Raw genomic sequence first — 25,307 nt, 5'->3', positions numbered from 1 at the left:
AGAGAAGGTAGAGGAAGAGGAGGAAGAGAGGAGGAGGAGTAACCATCAACTGGGCGTAGGGGGTATTAATAGATCAGAGATAAAAGGGGAAAGGAGAAGGTAGTTCTAAAAATAAACTTGGGAAAGAAGGTGAAGAAGGGGAAGGGAAGAAGGTAACCCCCAATAGCAGTTTTGTATACTTTATAGACTTGAGTTAAGAAGGAATAGGAGGATGGGTTGTCGAAAGAGAAGGTATATATATAGATAATAGACTTTGGAAAGGAAAGGGTAGGGGAAGGGGATTAGAAGGAAAGGGGGACGGAGATAGTTAATTTGGAAGGTCGGTGGGGATTGGGTCTTCAGGCCAAGCGGAAAACCCCCTGATTGGTTAGGTCCGCTGTTAAGAAGCGTCGGAAAAAGCTGTGTAATTGGCGTAATGACCGGCAATTAGAGGCTTTGGGAGGCGCCCCGGACCCGGCCACGACCCGTAATGGCGGCGTCTGTTCGTCCCTCTGGCTGTTTTTCGTTCACACGCACACTAAAAAAAGTATATATAAAAGTAAAAAAATAAAGTAATGTACAATAGTGTCTTTCCATGGCCAATACGAATACAGTTTAGAAACGTTCTCATTATGGTCAGATTATTTAGATGTATTAATTTTTCCAAACACAAAATAGTTCCATATATAAAGTCCATTAAGCAAGTTTGTCGGATATTTTTTTTTTACGAATGGAAGACAGAAAATAAGAACCGAAAGAAAAAAAGAAAAACTGTCCATAATACTAATGCTGCTTGAATCAAAGAAACAGATGCCGAATAAGAGTCAAATTAAGTCATAAAGGTGTCTTGATACTCTCCTCCTCAAAGCGTTTATGTCTTAAGTAAGGAAGACATACAGTGAATTCGACAAAAAAAGACTTCATACGTGACTTTGAGACCCTTCATCTAACCTAACATCCTTCCACCTATCCTTCTACCCATCCTCACACCCTCCCACCCATCCTAACACCCTCCCATCCTCACACACTCACGATGACACTCGGGACTCCTCAAAGAACGAAAATAAACACTCCCCGAAATACCTGGGCCGAGTCTCCCACACGCGTCGAGGGGGCGGAGCGGCGGAGGTGCGGGGCTTGCATACCGGTGTCGGCGGCGTGTTGGTGCGACCCTCGAGGACAATGGCGGGGTTATGTGATCTTGTTTAATTGCCGAGACCTTCGTTTGATGTTCCGGGACGCAGAGACTCGCTGGCTGAAGAGGGGGAGGCGGAGGAGGACGTTAAGGTTTGGGAGGATACAGTGTCGAGGGGCAGGAAAGAAGAATGGAGAGAAAAGAGGTTAAAGAATGGTAGAAAAGGAACCAAAGGAGGAGAAGGAGAGAAGGAAAAGGAGGAGGAAAAGGAAGAGGATGAGGTTTCGGAGGACACAGTGTCGAGAGTCAGGAAAGAAGAATGGAGAGAAAGGGAGGTAAAAAAAAATAGTTGAAAAGGAATAAACAGATGATTTTTCTTTGGCGCAGACTTCAGAAAGGAAAAGAAGACGACTTGTGGTGTTATGGAGAAGAAGAATATAAGGGAAAGGAAGGTGAAAAATGGTAGAAAAGTAAAAAAAAAAAAAAGAAAAGGTCAAAGAATAGAAGAAAATGGAACGGATAAACTTCATAGGCGCAAACTTTAGAAAGGAAAGAAAAAGAAAGACGAGGTGTTGTAGATAATAATAATTTGAGTGAAGAAAGTTTGGATGAAGGAGAACGTAAAGCAGGTGATGGGCGTGGAAAAGTTATAAGGGAGGAGATTTAGGGCGTGACGGAGGCGCTGTGGGCTTCGGGAGGGAGGGGAAAAGAGGACGACAGGCAGGAAGATTTGACGGTCATGCTGAAAAATCCTTCGCCACTACGATTTGGAAAGAGAAAAAAGGATTCAACCCAGTCTTTTTTTTTACAGCAAAGGAGACAGCACAAGGGCACAAAAAAAGGAAACAATAAAAAAAGCCCGCTACTCGCTGCTCCTGTAAAGAATCCGAAGAGGTGAAATAGAAACGAAATAGAAGGTGTTAACTGGTGAAAGGGGATTAGGATTTGCTGTCTTTCGTTGCTACTTTCTTATCTGTATTTACTAAGATGTAGAAGAAATTGAGGTCGCGTAGGTATGTGGTTTTTAAAGAAGTTGTGTTGGGATTTCGTGAGTCTTTTGTTTCCACATGTAAAAGGAATCATAGTCATGTAGGCAATTCAAGTAGGCTACATGGATTTGAAATAGGAAATAACCAACTCTCGTTCTGTTTTCTTTTGTTGGAGCAGCGTCTAGTGGGCTTTTTTATTTGTTTTTGTTTTTTATTGCCCTTCAACTGTCTCCCTTGCTATAAAATAAAGCCATTTCGAAGGAGACGTTCGCTCAAATGCATCGCCTTAACCCGCATTCGTCTTGCAAAAAAAAAGAAAAAATAGCCTTCATGCGTCCCTGTTTTCCTCGGAGACCAGGACGGCGCCTCCACTCCCCCTTTCCCCACCCCGCCCACCCCTTCCCCAACCCCTTCCTGCCGGCGGTAAGAAGCGGCGGCGACAAGCTGGAATTACCGGCTGTGTTTCCTGGCCGAGGGACGACGAGCCGCCACACCCACGCACGCACGCACCGGCCAGGCTCCCAAAATGACCAAACCCGTCGACATATTAAACTTTCACGCTTAATCCAATCACCGAGAGAGCCAAGCGTCGCTTCTCCTGGTGGTGGAAGGCGGAGGAAACATCTGCAGGGGGCGGCGGAGGAGGCGGCTGGTCCCCCATCCACCCGAGTCTAGTGTTAATATGATCTTCTTTGATGCAACTTCCAACCGCGTTCTGCCTGTTTGTTAGCCCGGTGATGGATCATGTGGGAGCCCCGCCTCCGATTCCCCTCACCGGCGGCTCCGTCCCTCGCCAGGCTGCTCTTTCCGAACGATCATCCTCCCCGACGACCAGGGTTCCCGACGGCTTCCTGGGGATCGCCGGGAAAGCCTCGTGAGCGCCGCGAGTCCTCAAGAAATTGGTTTTAGTGTGCGTGGGCGGCGGCGTGGCTTGAGGCAGGGCGGGGGCGGGATCCGGACGCAGCCACTCAAAGCAATGGAAGGGAACCACTTGGAACATTTTTGCCCCGCTGTTATGTACGTATTTTGGAGCTCACGTATCGAGAGAATTTAATCTTCGGGATGTTAAGCGGCCATTAAAATGATATTACTTGAGGGGTTTTTTTTCTATTCAGTGCCGGTGTTGTGTGTTTGTTTGTTTGTTTGTTTGTCCTTGTCGCGGAGGCTGAGGGAGAATGTTTTGTCGTTGTCACTTAGGTGCTGAAGGAGGAAAAGGGAGAGGGACGAAAGGAAAAAGAGGAGGAGGAACGAAGAGGAAAAAGAGGAGGAAGGTAACTAAAGTGGAGAAGGAGGAGGGATGAAAAGAAGAGGGGAGTAAGGTTAGTAAAGAGGAGGAGGAGGAACGAAGAGGAAAGAGGAGGAATAAGGTTACAAAAGAGAAGGAGGAGGAACGGAAAGGAAGAGGAAGAGAAAGGTTATTAAAGAGGAGGAGGAGGAACGAAGAGGAAAGAGGAGGAATAAGGCTACAAAAGAGAAGGAGGAGGAACGGAAAGGAAGAGGAGGAGGAGCGAAAAGGAAGCGAAGGAAGAAGGTTAATAAAGAGGAGGAGAAGGAACGAAAAGGAAAAGGAGTAGGAAGGTTAGTAAAGAGGAGAAAAAGAGACGAAAGGAAAAAGAGAAGGAAGGTTAGTGAAGAAGAAGAGAAAAAAACGAGGAGGAGGAGGAGGAAGAGGAAGTTTTCGCTGCATTTCGACGTTTTCGTAATCAATACATTTCCTTTGGCCTGTGTTGGTGACGTCATCAATATCGGTGACGTCACGGAATCGACGACACTGACCCAAATGCGTCCAGCTATACTTTTTTCGTGCTTTCAGGAAATTTACTTTTGAAACATATTCCTTTTGCGGTTACCATCTTGTTTTCAGATTTTCTTTTAGGATTACGAATTACGAGTTCCACCATGAGCCCACTGGTGACAAAATTATATATACTATGGGTCTCATTATAAGTCATTTCGTCGCCCAAGAACACATAGTTAACAAGGCTTTCGTAGGAGTTGTGGGCATATCCAGGGGTAGTTTTATGACTGCAGTGGTAGTGTGACCCTCCCTCTGTACCATGAACCTGAAGAAACACTCATTAGAACCCGACTGACGCTCTCTTTGGCCTTTAGAAATAGCTGATGTGGGGAGCAAAAGGGCCTTGTAATACCAACCTATTGTATCGAATATAGTGCACCGGCTTCCTAGAAAATGATCGTAAATATGTGTGCAGCTTTGGTCTCTATGCGTGGGTCTGGGTGGGGGGTATGTGAATGTCTGTGGGTTGGCGTGGCTAGATGCGTAGATGATTTTATATGCACATGTCTCAATCAAACAGGTTCTATCACGAAGCAATGTCTTAAAAAAAAGTGGAGGCCAGCGACCCCTCAGGCAGGTCACGTGTCTACTCAAGGTCACCTGAAGGACACTCTTGGTAATATATAAAGGTTAGTTTCATCGGGAATGGTGCGTGCGTGCGTGCGTGCTTGCTTGCTTGCGTTTAATCTTTCGTGCGTGCCTGCCCGAGTATTGGTCTGTATCACTGTGATCGATTATCTACTTTCTGCTGAACTGATTTTTGGGACGGAGTGTTCAGACCTTTGATTCAAGACTTACTAAACAATACACGTCGATATTATAGTCTGTTCACCTGTCGATTCCATTTTGTCTTTTAATAATTGACGAATATTTTTTGTAGCGACTGCGCAATGTATCAATCTACCTATCCACTATCCATCCCTTCATCCATCCACCTATACCTACCTATCTACAAACCTGTCTACCTACCTACTTCCATTCATCCATCCTTCCATTCATCCATCCATTGATAAATACATAAGTAGCATGCATATACACATAATAAACACATGAATTTTTGTCTTTTAATAATTGCCGAATATTTCTCTGTAGCGACTGCGCAATTTATCAACCTACCTATTCACTTCCCATCCCTTCATCAATCCACCTACCTACCTATCTACCCACCTGTCTACCTACCTACTTCCATCCATCCATCCTTCCATTCATCCATCCACTGATAAACACATAAATAGCATGCATATACACATACATAAACACATCCACGTATACAAACGCACAAGATTAGACACGTAGGCACGGTGAGATAAGGAGTAGGTGCGATGCAGAATTACTTTTATCTACAATGCGTATCACTCAACTGTGGGGCCGCCTGCAGGTGTGACGCAGGCGACCTTTATTGCGTTATCAACTAATCAGCGCCAGGTGGTATCTCGAGCACACCTGTGGCCGGGACAGACGGTAGGAGACAGGTAACCTTGGACGCGCGGAAGTGATTGATCATTCCAAGACGCCGCTGCACCGCCTCACATGTATCCTTGTCTTGGTATGTATATTCACGCCTTGTCTTCTGTATCCGCGTCCTGTTCATGTATCGACGTGTTTATGTATCCACGTCTTGCCTTATGTATCCACGCCCTGTTTATATATCGATGTCTTATATCGTCACCTACGTAAACAAACCCCCTAAGTCACTATTTTCTACTCTTCACGAAATCAGGAAAGAACTGTGATTATCTCATTTGGCTTAAGATTTAGGCAGAAATGAAAAGGTCAATTCTAGAACACTCAAACCCTGAATGGCGAAGGCAACTATACAGAAATGGGCGTCACATGTTGAAAAATTGATGTAGACAAAAAGCTGGAAATCACTGAATAATGACAGGCGATTATTTTATGAGGGTGACGATATTGTACCCACTCTTTGCCCTCTATCCACTTCTCGCTCTGTTTGGATAACCTTACCTTTATACATGTCCCAACTACTTATAAGATGAGCTGATTACTGATCAAAGCCTCCTCCTCTTTCCCCTACCTACCAAACCTTACCTTACTACCTACTAATGTTAACTTAGGAAGAAATTACACTGTTTTGCTTACCTCCTCCTCCTCTCCTAATACCCTTACCTCTACCTTACCTTACCTAACCAAAGGGGAAAGAGAGAGAAAGAGTTCTGCCTTACCTCCTCTTCCTCCTGCTCTGAAACCAACAACCTACCTTACCTTACCTAAGCAATGCTAACTTTACCTTACCTTACCTTACGGGAGCGTCGGTTGGTTGCTGGCACTATTCGGTCACAGATTCGCTCCCTCCATCCGATTTCTTGACTTGTAGCCCAGGTTTGTTTGTTTTAGTATATTTTCATGCTCTGAGAATAGAATGCGTGGTTATTGTATTGGATGGAAAGATATATGAAACTGCTGCCTGAGAACGGAATGCATAGTTATTGTAGACAGTGATTTATTTATTTTATTATTTTTTTTTACAGCAGAGGAGTCAGTTCAAGGGCATAAAAAAAGGAAACAAATGTGGGAAGATAATATATATGAAACTGGAAGCACCAACCGAATTTGATCTCTTTTTTGGTCTCTCGCTCTTTACTATTATACTGGAGCATCGTGTGGCGGAGTTTTGTATTTTATTTTTTTACAACAAAGGAGACGGCTCAAGGGCAACAAAATGAGCGTAGGAAAAAAAAAGCCCGCTACTCACCGCTCCCACAACAGACAAAAGTAAAGAGTGGCCGAAAGAGAGGTCAATTTCGGGTGGAGAGGCGTCTTGATACACTCTTCCTCTCTCTGGTTGTTATGCACTTCAGCGGTGTCGATAGATGTAAAAAAGAAATGTTTTGACGTGGAAGATTAACGAATTCGCGTCTTCCACCATTACGGATGAACATTATGTCTGTTTACTGTAAAATATGATACATTACTAAGACAAATACTATGATTACATGGCTCTGATTACTTTAATTCTCTATATTACTATACTTAAACCTTTCGCTGAGTGACATATTACCGGAATTAATATGTCATCGTCGTTCTTATGATCTTTGATGCTTCCGTAGCTCTTCCATCGTTCTCCGCTCCGTTAATAAGGTACTTGATCGTATTAGCCGCGCCACACCTAATCCATTATCGTACATCACCTCGTTATCACGCTCCGCACTCAACGCTTGTCAGAGTAAGTACTAACACGAACTCACACCCTCACAGCGGCTTCCGGAATCTATAAATTATGTGAACTTCCTGTGAGATGGCTTCGCAAAACTGTCGTGAGTGTTTATTTTCCTTCCTGTAAAGTGTATACCAATAAAAAGTTCTTACCGTCCTTCTGAATATGGTAAATCTCCAGGCTTCCTTTCAAATAGTAAAAAGTAAAGTAAAGCTCCGGGCCTACTTTGCAACTCCTCTTGTTAGACTTTCTCGCTACCTGGAGGAATTTCTGCCGACGTGCGTGAAGGTGTTAATCAGCGAGCAACGTGGCTGGATGAGGCGATGAGGGCATGGGAAGGCGGCGGTGTTTGTCTTGGGGGCGGCGGGGGCGGTGAGAGTGATGGGGGATCGTGAGGGAAGGGAAGGGGAGAGGAAGGATTAGGATGGGGGCGTAGAGCTCGTCGGTCAGTTTGAAGGGCGATGAGGGGTCGGTGTCTGTGTTTGCCGCGGCTGTGAAAACGTTGAGTCCCTTCGGGCGGTGCAGCCAACTGAAGGAAGCTGAAGGCTGCCAGAGAGCGGCTTACCTCAGCGATAGCGGCCGCTTTGGTGATGTCACGTCCAGAATTAATTAAGTTTAAGCTGGTCTTTTCTCCTCTCTGTCTCCTGTTTCTGCTTTTATTCTCTATCCGCATTCCTCTTTCTCCTCCTCCTCCTCCTCCTCCTTCTCCTCTTCCTCCTCCTGCTCCGTGGGAAGAGGAATCAAGGTCTGCGGCCGCGTGGAGGTGAACAGAAGGAGTAAAGGACACGAGTGCATTGCTTTTAAGGCTTTGTGATGATGTTTGAGGTTTGATTAAGAGACTCCGAGGTTGAAAATACTGTTCCTGCCTAGACACCTTCCCTCATCTTGGCATTCATTATAGATTTGTTGAGTGCGATGTGTTTAGCAACGAAAGGAGAAGGCATATTATAGTTGTATATTTTGGTAGCTTTTGTCCTCCTTAGAGCATGTATATCTGTATTACACACACATACATATACACACACACGCACACACAACCTTCTACCCCCTTTCTTCCCCCCCCACCTCCTCATCCTTCTCCCCCCTTTACCCTCTTCCCCCTTCTTCCCCCCTTCCCTCCACCGTCCCCCGCCCCCCCTTCACATTCACCTCAGACATTCTTCATCACCAGGAGCTCATTAACCACCGAACCGGAGTATTGCGGGTGGTGGCGATAAGAGACTTGGTGGTGGTGGGTGGTGGTAGTGGTGGTGTTGAGGGTGAGGGGTAGGTATGGCTGAGGGTAATTTATCTCCCTCGGTGACAAAGAGCAAGATAATAAGCTCGGTATGGGCAGAATCCTGTCGGGAAGTGATACTGATGAGCCATGGAAGTCTTGCTGTCGGGCCGGACCTCAAGAGTGGGTGGTCGAAGTCGTCTTTCTTTCCTTCCTTCCTTCGTTGCCTCCCTCTTCCCTTCAATCCTTTTTATCGTTGGCTTCCTTCTTTCCTTTCTTTATTGCTTCTATTGTTCCTTCCTTCCTTCCAACCTCTCTTTGTGTGTTTGTTTTCTTTCTTTCTTTCTTCTTTTTCCTTTATTTTTTCTCTTTTTTAGTTATATTCTTTTCTTCTTCTACCTTTACTTCGTTACTTTTGGTCATAATTTCCTTATCTCCTTTCCTTCCTTACCCCCCTTCCTTCCTTCCTTTCTTTCTTCCTTTCTTCCTTATTTCTTCCTTCTTTCCTTCCTTCCTTCCTTCCTTCCTTCCTTTTATTTACTTATTTATTTATTCTTACTTACTTATTTATTTATTCTTTCTTTCTTTTTTTCTTTCTTTCTTTTCTTCCTTCCTTATATTCTTGTTTCTCCTTTCTCTTATTTTTTCTTCCCATCTTACTCGTTGCATTCATTTTCATATCATCGTCGTATTCGTCTTCGTCCTCCTCCTCTTTCTCTTCCACTTCCCCTTCTTCCTCCTCCTCCTCCTCCTCCTCTCGTCCCTTATCTCGCCTTATCAGTGAACACGAATGATGTTTTCTTTTTTTCCTGTCACATTGTTCTGTCACGTGTTAGTTACTGATTTGATTTTTTTGGGTCTCGCCTCAGTTACTAACATTATTTTTGGCAAGCCCGTCAGTTCTTTTTTTTTTTTTTTTTTGTCTTGCCTCTGCTCATTCCCCCCCCCCCCCCTGCCTCAACTCACACTATTAGAACTTGTTGTATTTGTTATTACTTCTGCCATTCACTTTGTTTCTTCTATATATTTACTTGTTATTCTTCGTAGATGATTTTGTGGCTTAAAAGTTTTCCTGATACATTTTCATCGTTTCCTATCTGTTTTTAGTGATCTGTGTTGCTTTTTTCTCCTTTCTTTAATATTTTTTCTATGATTTCTGTGGTGTTAGTGAAGGGGCTTGGAGAAAGACTATGCGATATGATAAACAAGAGCAATGTTGGGAGGACGAGAATAGGGAAGGAGGAGGAGGAATAGGAGGGGGAGGAGGGGAAAGAGGAGGAGGCAGAGGAGAAATGGAAGGAAGAGGATGAGGAGAGAGGAGAAAGTAGAAGAAGAGAAAGAGGAGGAGGCGAATGGGAGGAAGAGAAGGAGAGAGCAGAAAGTGGAAGAGGAGAAAGAGGAGGAAGAAGGGAAGGGGAGAGGGGGAGGAAGAGGAGAGGGAGAGGAGGAGGAGGAGGGGGAGGGGGAGGGAGGGAGTGCCGTGTCCAGGTGTCAATCAAGGTGCTCAGCGAGGGATTATTTTGTATAACTCCGATAAGCAGTAATGAATCACTCATCCCTTTGTCAGCGCCGCCACTCACGCCGCCACCAACACCTCTACCTGCATCATCACCAGCACCAGCACCTCCATCTCCATCATATCCATAACCATTTCCGTCATCACCATCTTCATTACCACCATCTCCATCATCACCATCTCGAATATCACCATCTCCATTATCACCATCATCATCACCATCTCCACCATCATCACCATATCCACCATCTCCAGCATCACTGTCTCTAACATTACCAGTTCCGTCATCACCTTCTCCATCTTCATCTCTACTACCACTAATATAAACAACACCACCATCATCATCTGACATTACATATAAAACACCTAAACAATCACTAACATTTTATTTTTGCTATTGTTACCATTGCTCCCACTCCTTTCTTCAACTACTACTACCACTACAACAACGACTACTATTACTACTACCACTGATGATGATGATGATGCCAACTGAAAAATAAGAACAGACAGACGAAGGGGAAAAGTAATAGATGCTGTGTATGGGATGAGGGAGAGGGAAGTGGGAGGGAAGGAGGGGAGGCTGAGGACGGGGTGGGGGGAGTGGTTGGGAGTTGGAGCGAATGTGTTATCATGTGATGGTGTTCCCAAACCAAGCTGTGTTATCACCTCGAAGGATGGAAAGACACCTGCGTACACACACACACACACACACACACACACACACACACACACACACACACACACACACGCACACATATAAGGAACGTGTGTGTGTGTGTGTCTGTGTGTGTGTGTGTGTGTGTTTGGGTGTCTTGGTGGTCAGCTGTTAATGATAAACCTCATTACTCATCCTTCTGTCAATGATGTTTCTCGCTAAAGACTTCTCCTCCTCCTCCTCCTCCTCCTCCTCCAACTTTTCTCTCTTCCCATCACACGATTTTCTTATCTTTCCTTCCTTGTTTCCTACCACCTCTATCTATTGCATTCCTCAACGACATTATCTTATCCACTTATCATTATATTCCTTTTTTCCCGTATCTGTTATTTATTTTTACCTTTACGTGCTTTTTTATACTCCATTCCCTGCATACTTTCATTCACTTTTTCTTGTTCTACGTTAATCGCGGTCCATTTTCAACATTCTAACCTTTCTACCTGTCTTTCATTTTTCACCCTTCCCTTGTCATTTCCATTTTTGTGTATTCCTTTCTTTTCCCTTCCCTTCCCTTCCCTTGCCTTGCCTTGCCTTCCCTTTATTTCCCTTCCCTACCCTTCCCTTCCCTTCCTTTCCCTTACCTTCCTTTCCCTTCCCTTCCCTCCCCTTCCCATCCCTTCAGTTCCCTTCCTTTCTTTTCCCTCTTGTCCCTTCCCTTCCCTTCCTTTCCCCTCCCTTCCTTTCCCTTTTATTTCCTTTCCTCTCTTTTCCTTTTCTTTTCTTCCCTTCCCTTCCCTTCCCTTCCCTTCCCCGCAAGACCTCAACCCTTCCCTTCCTTACATAATTACTCCACCTCCCTTTCTCCTTCCCCCTTTCCTCACCCTCGTAATCCCGGGTTATTTTCTCCCTTCTAAGGATGTTACCAATATTACCTCGGTTCCCCCTTTTCTTCACCCTCCTCCTCTCCCTCCTCCTCCTCCTCCTCCTTTTATTCTTCCTTCCTTCCTCCTGTTTCCTTATCATTATTTTCTTTTCTATTATTATCCTCATTTCTGACGTGTTCATTTTCTCTCTTTCTCTCTCTTTTCCAATTTTCTTTTGTTATGCTTTTCTTCCCCCCCAAACAGACCCTTTTCTTCTCATTCTTCCTCCTCCCTTTCTCTCGTCCTTCTTTCCCCTCCTCATTCTTTTCCTCCCTTTCTTTCTCCTTCCCTATCTCCCGTCCTTCTTTCCTCCTCCTCATTTTTCCTCCTTTCCTTTCTCTCGTCCTTCTTTCCTCCTCCTCATTCCTTACCTTTCTCTCTTCTCCCTCCCTATTTCCAGTCCTTCTTTCCTCTTTTCACTCTTTTCCTCCCTCTTTCGCCTCCTCTCTTCCTCCCTTCTTTCTTCTCTTCCTCTGATTTTCTTTTATCCTTTTCTTATTCCTTTTATTCGTCTTATTACTCTTATTCCTCCCCCTTTTCATCCCTTGCTGTTTTCTTCTCCTTAGCCACTCTCTTTCTCCCTCTCTCCCTTCTTTCCTCCCTCATCAGACAAGGGCGAGGGAAGTTTTATCTGCACCCCAGTGACCTGACGTGACCCCGCCCCGGCACGTGTAGGGTAGCCAGAGGTCATCATCCATCACGCCCTCTCCTCCTCCTCCCGCTGTTCCCTTTATCCTGACCCCTTGTAGTACGCCTCCCTCTATATCGTCGGTGCTTATTAATTCGTGTGTTGTGGTAGCCCCCTTTTGCTATCTTTTTCCTCTTTCTTTTCTGTTTTCACTCCAAATACATAAACAAAAAACACAAATCAGCACCCTAAAAAATTATCCACTATCACAGAAACACAAAAGAAAACCAAATAAACAAAACAAAAAAGCATAGAACATTTATATACGGTATGGCAGGGAGGTTAAGATGTGTAGAGATTGCAGGGGATACTATCAAAAGCTTAGGGTATGGTAGGGGAAGCTGCAAAAGGAGTAGGGTGTGACAGGGGAGGCTGTGTACTAGCGTGGGATGTGTAACGTGGCAGGGTGCTTTGTGGACAGGAGGCGAAGTATGTGCAGGGTGTGTAGGGTGTGTAGCGGGGGAGGGGAATCTGCGTAGAGGGTGACAGGGTGTAGGGTGTGACAGGGTGACAGGGGACACATCTGCCACATCCTCCCGCGGCGATCCATCACAGTCTGGCGTCACGGGTTTGGGGGGTCACGCTGACACACACACACAGACACACACACACACACACACACACACACACACACACACACACACACACACACACACACACACACACACACACACACACAGGTCATATAATCTGTTGTGTTAATCTTCCTTTTCGTTCTCTATGTCATTATGTTGCCTCTTTTTTTTTGTGTGTGTGTGTGTGTGCGTGTTGCTCTTTATGAATGTGAATAAATTGTTTGTCACCTTAAAACTCTCCCCGTCTTTTGTTCTTCTGTTTATTCTCAAATCTTGCTCTTAATTCATCCTGTCGAGTATTTTTCCTCCTCTTAGGTTTTTTTTTCCTTTATTTTCCCACGTTCTTTACTTCCCTGTTTTCCTCTTTCCTCTCTTCTTTTCTTTCCCATCTTGTTTATTTCCTTTCCTTCTTATTCCCTCTTCTTCCTCCTCCTCTCTGTTGCTCTCTTTTCTTCCTCCTCCTCTCTGTTGCTCTCTTTTCTTCCTCCTCCTCTCTATTGCTCTCTTTTCTTCCTCCTCCTCTCTATTGCTCTCTTTTCTTCCTCCTCTCTGTTGCTCTCTTTTCTTCCTCCTCCTCCCTGTTGCTCTCTTTTCTTCCTCCTCCTCTCTGTTGCTCTCTTTTCTTCCTCCTCCTCTCTGTTGCTCTCTTTTCTTCCTCCTCCTCTCTGTTGCTCTCTTTTCTTCCTCCTCCTCTCTGTTGCTCTCTTTTCTTCCTCCTCCTCTCTGTTGCTCTCTTTTCTTCCTCCTCCTCCCTGTTGCTCTCTTTTCTTCCTCCTCCTCTCTGTTGCTCTCTTTTCTTCCTCCTCCTCTCTGTTGCTCTATTTTCTTCTTCCTCCTCTCTGTTGCTCTCTTTTCTTCCTCCTCCTCTCTGTTGCTCTCTTTTCTTCCTCCTCCTCTCTGTTGCTCTCTTTTCTTCCTCCTCCTCTCTGTTGCTCTCTTTTCCTTCCTCCTCCTCTCTGTTGCTCTCTTTTCTTCTTCCTCCTCTCTGTTGCTCTCTTTTCCTTCCTCCTCCTCTCTGTTGCTCTCTTTTCTTCCTCCTCCTCTCTGTTGCTCTCTTTTCCTTCCTCCTCCTCTCTGTTGCTCTCTTTTCTTCCTCCTCCTCTCTGTTGCTCTCTTTTCTTCCTCCTCCTCTCTGTTCCTCTCTTTTCTTCCTCCTCCTCTCTGTTCCTCTCTTTTCTTCCTCCTCCTCTCTGTTCCTCTCTTTTCTTCCTCCTCCTCTCTGTTCCTCTCTTTTCTTCCTCCTCCTCTCTGTTGCTCTCTCTTCTTCCTCCTCCTCCCTGTTGCTCTCTTTTCCCGTTGTATTCATTCTTTCCTCCTCCTTTCTCTTCTATCTCCCTCTCTTCTTTCCTTACGTCCCCCCTTGCGTGTTCCTCCCTTCTCTCCCCTCCCTTTATGCCACCTTCCCTATTCCTCCCTTCTCTGTTTTCCTTTTCTTCCATTCTTTTCTTCTTTCCTCCTTCCTACCCTTTTATCTTCCCCTCCGTTGTTTCCTTCCTTGCGTGTTCCTCCCTTCCTCCCTCTTCCTCCCCACACAATATCCTCCTCTCCCTCTCCTCCTCCCTCCCCACAGTTTCCCTCATTCCGTGTTCCTCCCTTTTCTGTCTCACCCTGTTTCCCTCTCCCTCCTCCTCCTCCCTGCCTTGCATAGTACAGGGAGGGGCGCCATTGACAGCCCACGATGGATCGGGGACTTGTTTTCCCCTCACTCAGGGAGAATGTGTGTGTGGGAGCCTTACTGTGCTATATGCCTACTGCCCTCCCTCCCTCCCTCCCTTCCTCTTGCCTTTCCTCTTCCCCTCTTCCCTCTGTCTCTTCTTTCTTTCTCTCCTCCTCTCCTCCCTGATTCGTCGCTTGTTTCCCGCTCCTGCTTCTCTTTCTCCCTTCTTTCGCCCATTCGTCTCTTCTTCCTTAATTCTCAAGCTCCTTCCATCTTCCTTCCCTCTCATTTCGTATCTCTTCTTTCCTTCTATCTTTCCTTCTCTCGTTCCTCTCTTCATTTTTTTTTCTGGTTCCTCTCTGCTTTTTGTCTATCTATCTCTTCTTCCTTCATTCTCAAGCTCCCTTCATCCTCCTTTCCTCTCCCTTCTTATCTCTTCTTTACTTCTTTCTTTCCTTCTCTCATTCTTCGCTTCATTATTCCTTCTCTGGTTCCTCTCTGCTTTTGTCCATCCATTTCTTCCCTCATTCTCAATCTCTCCTGTCTTTCCTATGTATCTTCTTCCTTCCTCCTCCCTATAGATTCTTGTTTCGTTCCTTACTCTCCTTGTTCCTCGCTTTCCTTCTCTCCTCTCTCTTTCCTCTTTCTCCATTCATTTCATTTCCTCTACCTCTCTTCTCTTCCCTGCCTCCTCTACCCATCTTCCCTCCTCACCTTTCCCATCCTCACCCTTCCCCTCCTCGCTCTTCCCATCATCGCCCTTCCCATCATCGCCCTTTCCATCCTCGCCCTTCCCCCCCTTGCCCTTCCCCTCCTCGCCCTTCCCCTCCTCGCCCTTCCCATCCTGTTGCAGGTGGAGGTGAGGTGGGCATCAGCTTCCGGCCAATCCATCAAGGTCATGTGCCATCCTCACCCGGGGTCAGGCGAGGTCACACTCCTGCTCCTTATGCCCTACACCCCCCCTCCATCACCCCTTCCTCTTTCTTCAGCACCTTTCCTCACCCCCATCCGTCTGTCTACCTCGTTTTCACTTACATAGATACAAGTTTTAGAGTAGTTTATTGTTTTTTTTTTCATTTTTGCTTTCGTGTTTAAATGATCTCACGTATCGTATTCCCCCGACGCTTTTTCATCTCTCACGTCAATTCTCTCCTTCCAAAGGCCGAAATAGATAGTAAAATTCTTGCAGTCATTTCCTCACGTTCTTGGTAACTTCTCTATCCCTCTCTCATCTCCCTTATGTCCTCTCCTTCCCCCTCCCCCTCCCTTCCTCCCGTCTCCTTATCTCTGACTTAGAACATATGAACATATATTATAAGAATGTAAGGAGTCTGCAAGAGGCCGGCTGCCCTATACATTGACAAGGAAATCAAGAGCCAGAACACGAACAAGGGATTCCAGTAGACAATTGACTTTTTCCTTATTTTCCAGAACTCATATACTGTATTTTGTTTCTCTTCCATGTTTTGTTGTTCGAAAATGAAGTATCCAATTACCGTGTCAGTGTTTTCTGGGTACGGTTGTTGTATAGCTCTTCCGCCGCCAAGACGTTCTCACTCACTCGACCAATTTCCGGCGGGGTTAACCTTTTCACGGCGGGACGCGGCGCACAGAGGGCCTGGCCGGCGTCCGCGGTGTCAGGGTGGTGACGGATGGGCCCAGTAATCGAGGTCATTAATGCAACGCGACCTGGCTGGCGGGGTTGACCTGACCACGCGGCCGAAAGGAGGAACACGCCAGGGGAGTGGGGGGAGTGTTCTAAGGGGCATTCATAAGTATTTTGGCGCCCAGGCACACACAGTTAACAAGACTTTCATGGGAGTCGTGGTGCTTTCCGTTGGTAGTTTTATGACCCTGGTGATACATTGACAAACTTTTTTTTTTTTTTTTTTAGGTGCTGCGCGCGGTAGGCTGTCTTGTGGGGCCTCTTCGACGCCCCCAGCCCGTTAGTGTCGCAGGCTAATTTAATTTATAGTCGCTGCCGTGATGTATGACTCTTGCTTGCTCATGCTGCCCCCCGGTGCTCCTCTTGACCGAAGTCGCTGAAGTTCGGGTTGGTTGAAGGTCTGGGCAGCATGTGGGTATAATCTCCCGCCACTCGGCTACATATAGTTTGAAAAATCAGCGTGTGTTGGTGGGACTCGAACCTTGTCCACGCTAGATAATTATTTCAGATCGTTAAGAATATTCTCCTCTCTATGTTCAGATATAAAGGCTTTGGTACAGAATAAAACACCGCGAAAATTAAAAGACATTGGTATCAAGTTACGGAAGGGTGCTTAATTAATCGAACGCCCGCACGCTGACCACTCGGCCACGCTCCAAGTATGATTTAATCCAATAATACTAATTTCAATAAGTTCTAAAGTCACTTGCAGAAGAAATACATATACAAAAAGTTGATCGTTGACTTTTTTTCTCGACCTACATCGGGAAGCACTTAGACAGCATGGTCACCTCAGCGGGATAAGTTCTTACGACGAATTCCTCTTTCGGTGCGTCGCTGTCTCACTCTCTCCCGCATTAGTGTGTTTGTGTGTCACCCGCCGTGTTGGGTGTGTGTGTGGAGGCTCAGGGTACACCTCCCGGAAAAGTTTGCCCCCACTTTCCCGGTTCTTGCGACAAGGGTGTAAACTTTTCAGGAGTCGAGACAAATTGCTTCACGAGGGTTTGGGTCCCCGAGCTTGTTTTTGTCACCTAAAAGACTGGAAGTACTTAACAGTTCCACCAATCAGCGGCTCGCGAAAGGTGCGGCATCCGAAACTAAGCGATAATTCGCTCATTGATATTTTTTGCACTAGCTCTCTGATCATATTTGCATTTTCTCCGCCTTTAAATTGAAAGCATTAGTTACACCAAAAGACAGAGAGGTAAGAATGAATAAATTGAAAGCATTTGTCATACCAGAAGACAGGGACGTCGGAATATTTAGTTGTGAATGCGTTGTGACATCTGAGAAGACTTAGGTTCCAAAGGTTACTCGCAGAAGCACTCAACGCCGGAACTCCTAAATAAAACTAAACATCAGCTAGACGCCACTGTGGTAAACTTATTCATTGGTGATAATTATTTACACTATTAGCAGAGCAGTTGTTAATGTTACCCCATGCCAATCAAAAATTATTCATATATTCAATCTTTCGACTCCACATAATAGTTCAGTTTGATTGGAATCGTATAAACAACCCAAACAGGAACCGGACTCAGTTGCCGGGGAGAAACAGATCATCACTACCTGGACGTCCATATACATGCTTGCCACTTACATTTCACCGTCATCTAGGGCCGCTTTCACAGTCGTTTTGTTTGTTTTGATCGTTACCAATGGTGGCAATCGACGCTATAGTTTTCCACGTGAAATTAGCCTATAGGGTAGTGGCGGCTGCAGAGGAAACGAGAGGTGTTGAGAGTGTGTGGTAAAGTGCGGGCTAGGCTAACCCCGCACCTCCCCCTACCCCCATCGGCTAGTCACCATCAAACTTATCCTGTAGAGTCATAAAGAGTAAAGATAGTAAATAGCCATTCGAATCTCTGTTCCATCCTCCAGCACAACCGAGTGTCAAGCACAGAACAAACACCTTTACAAAGACACGCCGACGGACCAGACCATCTGCCTCCTTCCTTCCTTCCTGTACAGACACACCTCGAAGTCCCCAAGACCGAGGCGCAAACGGGTGATGAGCCTGTGTCGTTCCGTGGTGACCGTGGGGGAGGCTGGGCTGGGGCAGGGCTGGGGCGGCCGTCGTCTCTATCTATGTGAGCACGGGCGAGTGTAAGCAATGTGTATTTAAGCGTGTGGCTGCGACGAGAGGAGGGTATATCGAGGCGGCGAGCGCGGGATGCCGGGCCGCGCGAGGCTGGTAAGAGGTCCTGTCGATGGTTTTGATGGAAGACTCTCACGGGAGGGAGTGCGTGGTGTCCTCCTCCTCCTCCTCCACATGTCCCTCCTCTTCCTCCTCCTGTTCCTGCCTGTTCCACCTTTTCCTTTTGGTGTTTTTCGTCTTCCTTTTCCTCCCCTTGATATTGATTTTGTTTATTTGTGTTTGTGTCTTTTTTTTCTCTCTCCAGTTTACTTGTTTCTTTAGTTTATTGTTTCTCGGTTAATTAAGAGCGATTTTTTTGTTTGTTTGTTTGTTTGTCAGGCTCTGCTCAAAGATGAATTGTGAGTCTCGTCTCTATTAATTTCATTTATTTTTTGCCTTATTTGATATTGATATTCTTCTCTTAAATGGATTATAATCATCATCATCATTATCATCATCATACTCATCATTTCAAACTGTTCAGCCAAAAAAAAAATATTAGGCCTATAAACTGTCAAATTCAGGTGACCTTTCCCCCTTTTCCCTCCACAGCCCCCTTCCCCCTCCCCCTCCCCCTTCACCTGCCCCTACACCTGTGACTTCTTGATTAATGGTGCTGTGACCCATTTCCCAGCGTGCCCCTCCTCGTACCCCCATCCACCTTTACCCCCTTCTCCCCCCGCCCACCTCAGACACAAGTGGCCTCCCTATTAGCCCTCCCATTCATCAGGAGCTGCCCGCCCATTAGTAGTGTTCAGGTGACGACCAGCGACCACAAACACGAGGGAACTATTGAGTCAGTTTTGTTTCCGTAGTTTTCATTTTTGTAGGACTTTAGAATTTGGTGGTGGTGGTGGTGGTGGTGGTGATGGTGGTGGTGAAGAGGAGTAGAAGGGAGGAGTAGGAAAGAAAAGTAGGAAATAGAAGTAGGAAGGAGTAATAGAAAGGAGTAATAGGAACTGGAGTAGTATATATAGGAAAGAGTAGCAGGAAATAAGACCAGAAAGAAGAGGGAGGAGGAGCAGGAAGAGGAGGAGGAGGAGAAGGAGAAACAGCAGCAGGAGGAGGAAGAGAGGCAGCAACAGGAGGAGGAAGGTTGGGGAGGAGCAGGAAGAGGAAGAGGAGGAGGAGGAGAAAAGTCAGGAGGATTAAGAGTACGAAGAGAAAAGTAGGTTATCAGATACCTTAAGCAACACTGACCCACTTAACCTTAACAGCGGACGAGATGAATCAACGTCGCATCCATGAATCACAACTAAACCTCATAACAAAGCATCAATATCTCCTCATCAACTACGCTATTATCTACACAAAACCGAGAGTGCGTACATCAATGACCCTTTTACGCACTGCTTTTACGTCACTTATACTCGCAGCATCGAACTCAACCACAAGACTAATCGGAGACAAGTTCGCGGACAATCAGAGTCAGGAGTGAGTTATTGTCTGCCTCGTCTGCTCTCTTCGCGGCCTCGTCAGTTCTCTCTCTATCTGTCAGGGCCGAGACGAGGAGAGTGTCTTGGCCGGGCCGGGAGTGACGTGGAGGGCCCTTGAGCCGCCACGCTTCTCTGACGGAGGGACGAAGAGGCGTGGAGGGGGTGTGTTGGTATGAGGGAGGGACGAGGAAGAGCTGGCAGGGAAGGAGAGGGAGGGAGGGAGAGACCTTGGCTTATATTACACGTGGGGATGAGAAACACGGAGATTAATTCTTTTTGGTGATTATGGTAAGTTATAGAAGAGCAATTGGATTTTTATTTTTTTATTTGGGGGATATTTAATTTAGTGTGTTTCTCTTGACTTACAGGTTTGCTTCTTCATTCGTAAATAATAACTTTCTGAGAGTATTCACGAGACTGATTATTTTATTTGTGGGATTTTTTTTTTCACTAATATGAGGTTTACAATTTTTCTTCTGTAGTAGTGTGCGAAGAGGTCATAGTAATAATTATAAAAAAGATCATCACAGCCAAAACTACGATGATAATTAGTGACAATGATGCGGCTGATAATGATGACAATACAGTAACAATGAGATTTATGATTGATACGCTACGGGGTTTTTTTTTTTTTCATTGTTTTTTCTTTGGCCTTTGACTGATTTCAATAGTGTAAAAAAATAATTATGACGATGACGAGAGTGTTGCCAATTAACGATGATGACGCCTTTACCGTTCACCGTCGGCGTCTCCTGTTAACCGAGCGGCCGACGGCGTAACGCGGGTGTCGGGGTGCGCAGGGGCGGGGGACAGGTGTGACACAGGTGAAGACAGACAGACCCTGACCCGGGAGTGATCCATCATGTGACCTGACTCCACCACCACCACAGTGACCACCACCACTACCACTGTGACTACCACCACCACCACTATACCGTTACTGCTACCGCCACCACCACTTCTACCTCTCCCCCTCCACTATTTACTACAACGACCACAACCATCACTTAGAATCACCAAATATATACGCATTAAGAACCCCCAAACACCAAGACTCGCAACACCAACACCACCACCACTACCTCCACTACTGCTACAATCAACACAACCACCTCTTAACGCCCCCAAAGATATGCGCATTTTTAATAAGATTCACCGAGTATACAACATAAAATAACACAAACAAGGGCAGGACAAGGAATACAACAATGGGAGAACAGCGAGGGAAGGCCAAAAACGTAGCTCCGGCATTTTTTGTTTTGTTTTATCATGTCGCCTGTTCTTTTTTTCTTCGTCAACCTCATCGCTCATGTTTAAGCTTTGCACCACACACCACACCACGTCATACTACCCTTCAGCCGAGTGTGTGTGTGTGTGTGTGTGTGTGTGTGTGTGTGTGTGTGTGTGTGTGTGTGTGTGTGTGTGTGTGTGTGTGTGTGTGTGAGGGGGGGAGAGGGGGTTAGGGAGGGTGATGGTCATATAATATCTCGCATGCATCACCTTATGTGCATGTTGGGTTATCCTGTGACTGTGGGTGTTTCAGATATTCAGTATTTTGAGTTTTTTTCGTGTGTGTGTGTGTGTGTGTGTAGGTACATTCTTTTATCTCATGCCCATCCTCAATGTCAATTCTATACTTTCTGCATTTATTCTTACATATTCAGAATCTCATGTACTTTTCTAACCCGTCTATTCAATTAAGCTCCGTGTACTTTATTCATATCTGTATTCAGTGTCCGTTTCTGCAACACGTATACGTTCTTATAGTAACAAAAGAGAGACTGTATCAAGGTAAATCTGAGGCACCATTTAAAATATAGTTTTACTCCCGTCACCCATAGTAAAGGAATTAAGTCACCCTATTCCAAGGTACTAAAAATATACTTCCTAACTAACATCACCTCGCTCGTGGCCTCTCGTTCTTTTTTCCTTCGTCGGAGCAGAGACTAATGGGCTTTTTCGTTATTTTTTTCATTTTTTTTGCCATTGAATTGCCTCCCTTGCTGTAAAAAAAAAATCTGAAGTCGTATTTGTGTCGTGTTCTGCATTGGCGTGTCTCGTGCATGTGTCTCGTTGGTGTGTCTCGTAGCTCCGTGTCCTCGCTATCGCTGGCCGTGTGTGGGAGGGCGAGGAGGCCGAGGCGTGGAGGGGAGGCTGGGAGATCGCGTCGCGGCGGTGAACTGGCCCAGCTGTCACGACCCGACCCGATCCATCATGCTGCCTGCTCTCTCCGTGACCTGCCCTGACCTTCCTGACCTGCCCCAGTCCTCCCTCGCTCTCTCTCCCTCTCTCTCTGTCTCCGTCTCTCTTTCTCCTCCGTGTCTCAGTAACTCCAAACTCTCTTTCCCTCCTCTCTTCTCCACTTCCCTTACATCCTCATTCCTCTTCTCCCTCCCATACCCCTGTCATGCCTCCCTATCTACCCTTCCTTCATACTTCCCCATATTTTCTAGCTGTTCAAAGTTCTTCCTCTCTCTCCTCTGCCTCTCCCTCCCTTTCTCCAACCCTATACAGCTTCTCATCTCCTTTTTCTCTCTCCTTCCCCCATCTTTCTTGCGCTGGTTCTCTCTCCTTCTCTCTTCCTTCATCCTCCCTCTCTCCTATCCTTTGCTTTATCTCCCTCCCCAACCTCCTCCTCTTCTCCTTCCTCCTACTCCTTTTTCTCTCTCCTTCTCTCGCTCCCTTTCATCCTCCCTCTCTCCTATCCTTTGCTCTAACTCCCCAGCCTCCTCCTCCTCTTCTTCCTCCCACTCTCCCTCAAGCTCATTTTGGTCAGTTCAATCTTTCTTTCCTTCCCCATCTTCCCTATTACATCTCGCCCCTTCTTCCTCCCTCCCCCCTTTTCATTTTCGCCAATTTGATCCTTCTTCCCTTCCCCCATCTTCCCAATTCCATCTCGCCCCTTCTTCCTCCCTTCTCCCTTTTCATTTTCATCGATTTAATCTTTCCTCCTTCCCCATCTCCCCCCTTGTTCCTCCCTCCCCCTTTTTCATTTACCTGTTCTTACCTGCCTCACAGCTTTCTCCAGGCCCCATTCGTCCCCCTTTCTCCTCCCTTGTCCCCGTGTTCTCTCCCTTTCTCTGGCAGCTCTTTTCATCTCCTCACCCTCGTTGATGTCCTTTGGGTCTTTTTTCTCCCCCTTGGATTATTTTCTCGTTTATTTCTGTTCGCTGTTTCGTGTGGATTGATTCGCGTGGATTCAGTTTCTTAGCAGACCCTGACAAAAATAAATCGCTCTTAATTAACTGAGAAACAATAAACTAAAGAAACATGTAAAGTGGAGAAAAATAAATATATAAACAAAATCAATATCAAGAGAAGGAAAAGGAAGACGAAAACAACAAAAGGAAAAGGTGGAACAGGAAGGAACAGGAGGAAAAAGAGGAGGGACATGTAGATTCTTGTGTAGCATGGTTTGATTTTAACCCGATAGCTGCGGGGATCATGTTTCTTAATGGCCCCTCTAAGCGAGAAAAATGAGAAAAAATCACCACTCACGCAAACCATTTCATAATATATATCAACGCATTTGTGATCAGTTTATGCATCATCTATTTTTGGGGGTCTATATCATGGGTAAAATTTGGCCCGTCGCTGCTTCACGGTAAAGCCACAAATTTGGCCCGTCGCTGCTACCGGGTTAAATACCGTAATGATAATTCAAACATGAGTATATACGTTTACAGTTGTGGGTTTGTATAAGAAGGTAAATTTTAGAGCAATATTACACTTATGCGGAATTATAAAGACTGCATGCTCCTCCCAGATTATTTTTCATTTAGTGTTCCAAGTTTTATTATAACTTTATGGATACGAAGCAATGTTCAATTACATCTAGTTTTTTTTTTTTTTTACTTGAGATTAATAGCGAGAAAATTTGTTTTGATATAATTGCAGTATTTTTTGTTCAAGCATCGAAGTGTTTATTGATTAATTCGTGTTTGTTACAGGTAATTTATAGGACATTTAAGTGAGACACGTTTGAAACTAAATTAGATTGATGTATTTTTGCCCTCTTCTCGTTGTTTATTTTTCATTTCATTTTATTGAGCAGCAAGTTGAGTTTTTTTTTTTTTCCTTTGACCTGTCTTCTGTAGGTACACACACACACACACACACATAGCTCCCTTCCCAACACACACACACACACACACACACACACACACACATAGCTTCCCCCCCCAACACACACACACACACACACACACACACACATACCCCCCCCCCCCCCCAACACACACACACACCTCCCGGGCTGTCACCGCACATTCCTCGTGTTGACCAAATCGCCGCCAATTTAAATAGAGACCACGATGGATGGACGGGCCCGACTTGATACCTTCCTGACCCTTGCAGTGACCCGCCGCCAGCCCGCCACACGGACCGGACTGGACGGGACGGACTCAATGCAGGAGACGTTCACCCGTAACCCCGTCCCGCCCCGACTCGTCCCGTTCCGTCCCGCCATTGGTCCAGAGCTTCCAAGTGGACCAAACAGGGGCGGGGCGTAGTTTAGAAGGGGATGTGATTGCCTGACGCTCCTCCACACGCCGCGCTGCCATTGGTGGATAATAATCGGAGTCTCGTACGTTGAACAAGATGGTGGATGAGGTTTGAGGCGCCAGGAGTTCGTGTCACCACCTGAATGTGTGTGTATGTGTGTGTGTACGTGGTCTGGTTGTACACACAGCAATGGCGTACACACATGAACGTATTGTCTTGTCTTGTATGTGGGTATGAATGTCCTCTTTTAACCCCCCAGCCACAATACTGACCTCCATATATACCATTCTTTTTTATTTTTAGCTTCCCTACCTCCCCCCCTCCCACAGTCTTAATATATAGTTACCAATGCCCCCTTCAAGTCCCCGTCCACGATACAGACTCATCCTTTACCAGTCCCTAACATATACTTCGCCTTGCCCTCTTTCCCTTTGACCCCCATTACACTTCCCCTTCCACCATCACTTCCACCCACCTATATATTACACCCACATTAATATCCACCAACTCATACATTAAACCCATACCTATTTTATCCTTCCCTTTTTCCTCTACCCCCATCACTTCCACATTTATTTTATCCTTCCCTTTCCCTCTGACCCCCTCCCATTTACACATCTACATAAACACCATCATCATTTAGAAATATTAAGCGTAGTAGCCTCCCTTCTGTACAGTAAATGAAGGGATTATTTTAGATTTCACTCCTACCTTTTGTGATATATACATTTTTTTTTTTTCAGGTACAATCGTGATGACACTGGGCATGCATAGAGCAAGACAGGGACAGGGTGTCTCCCCATTAGCTTCTCCGGTCGCCTTTCCCCGTGGGTGGGTATGAATATTAACCTGCCTTGAAATAATGAAAGATGTTACGTTGTATTGATTTAGTGTTCACACTGAATTTACTTATTTAATTACTTCTTTTCAGTGTGGGTTCTTTTTCTAAAGTGAGGACTGACCCCAAGGGAACACAAAACTAAATGATAAAAAAGATATTTGTATAGGTAGATAGATATAATGACCACTAAAGTAACTAATTAGTAGTAGTATTTGACACAGTAATCTACCCTTTGATATCCACCTGCAGGACGTTGCTGTCGCTGGCGAGGAGCAGTGAGAGCAAACCTTCCTCCTGGCACACCTGACGTGGCGTGCTCATCATGTTACCGAGCCAGCAGGTGAGTGACCTGAAGGGAGACTGGTGCTTGTGTGTAGAGAGGACAGATATTTCATAACATATCAGCAAATATATT

At 45.7% G+C, this 25,307-nt stretch overlaps 1 long non-coding RNA gene across 1 annotated transcript in view; it reads left to right on the top strand.

The window, feature by feature from the left end:
• The window catches only part of LOC127008909 (uncharacterized), a 34,395-nt gene that overhangs the window by 4,509 nt on the left and 4,579 nt on the right, over nucleotides 1-25,307 (top strand). Inside the window, exons 2-4 of the long non-coding RNA XR_007761451.1 lie at nucleotides 23,905-24,133; nucleotides 24,795-24,882; nucleotides 25,142-25,232. This is a non-coding gene — a long non-coding RNA (uncharacterized LOC127008909). The remainder of the gene's footprint in view (nucleotides 1-23,904; nucleotides 24,134-24,794; nucleotides 24,883-25,141; nucleotides 25,233-25,307) is intronic.

This window comes from Eriocheir sinensis, chromosome 39, assembly GCF_024679095.1.
Source record: "Eriocheir sinensis breed Jianghai 21 chromosome 39, ASM2467909v1, whole genome shotgun sequence".
Lineage (NCBI taxonomy): Eukaryota > Metazoa > Arthropoda > Malacostraca > Decapoda > Varunidae > Eriocheir > Eriocheir sinensis.
Note: the sequence above shows the minus strand (reverse complement) of the source record. Positions and strands in the feature narration are given on the sequence as shown.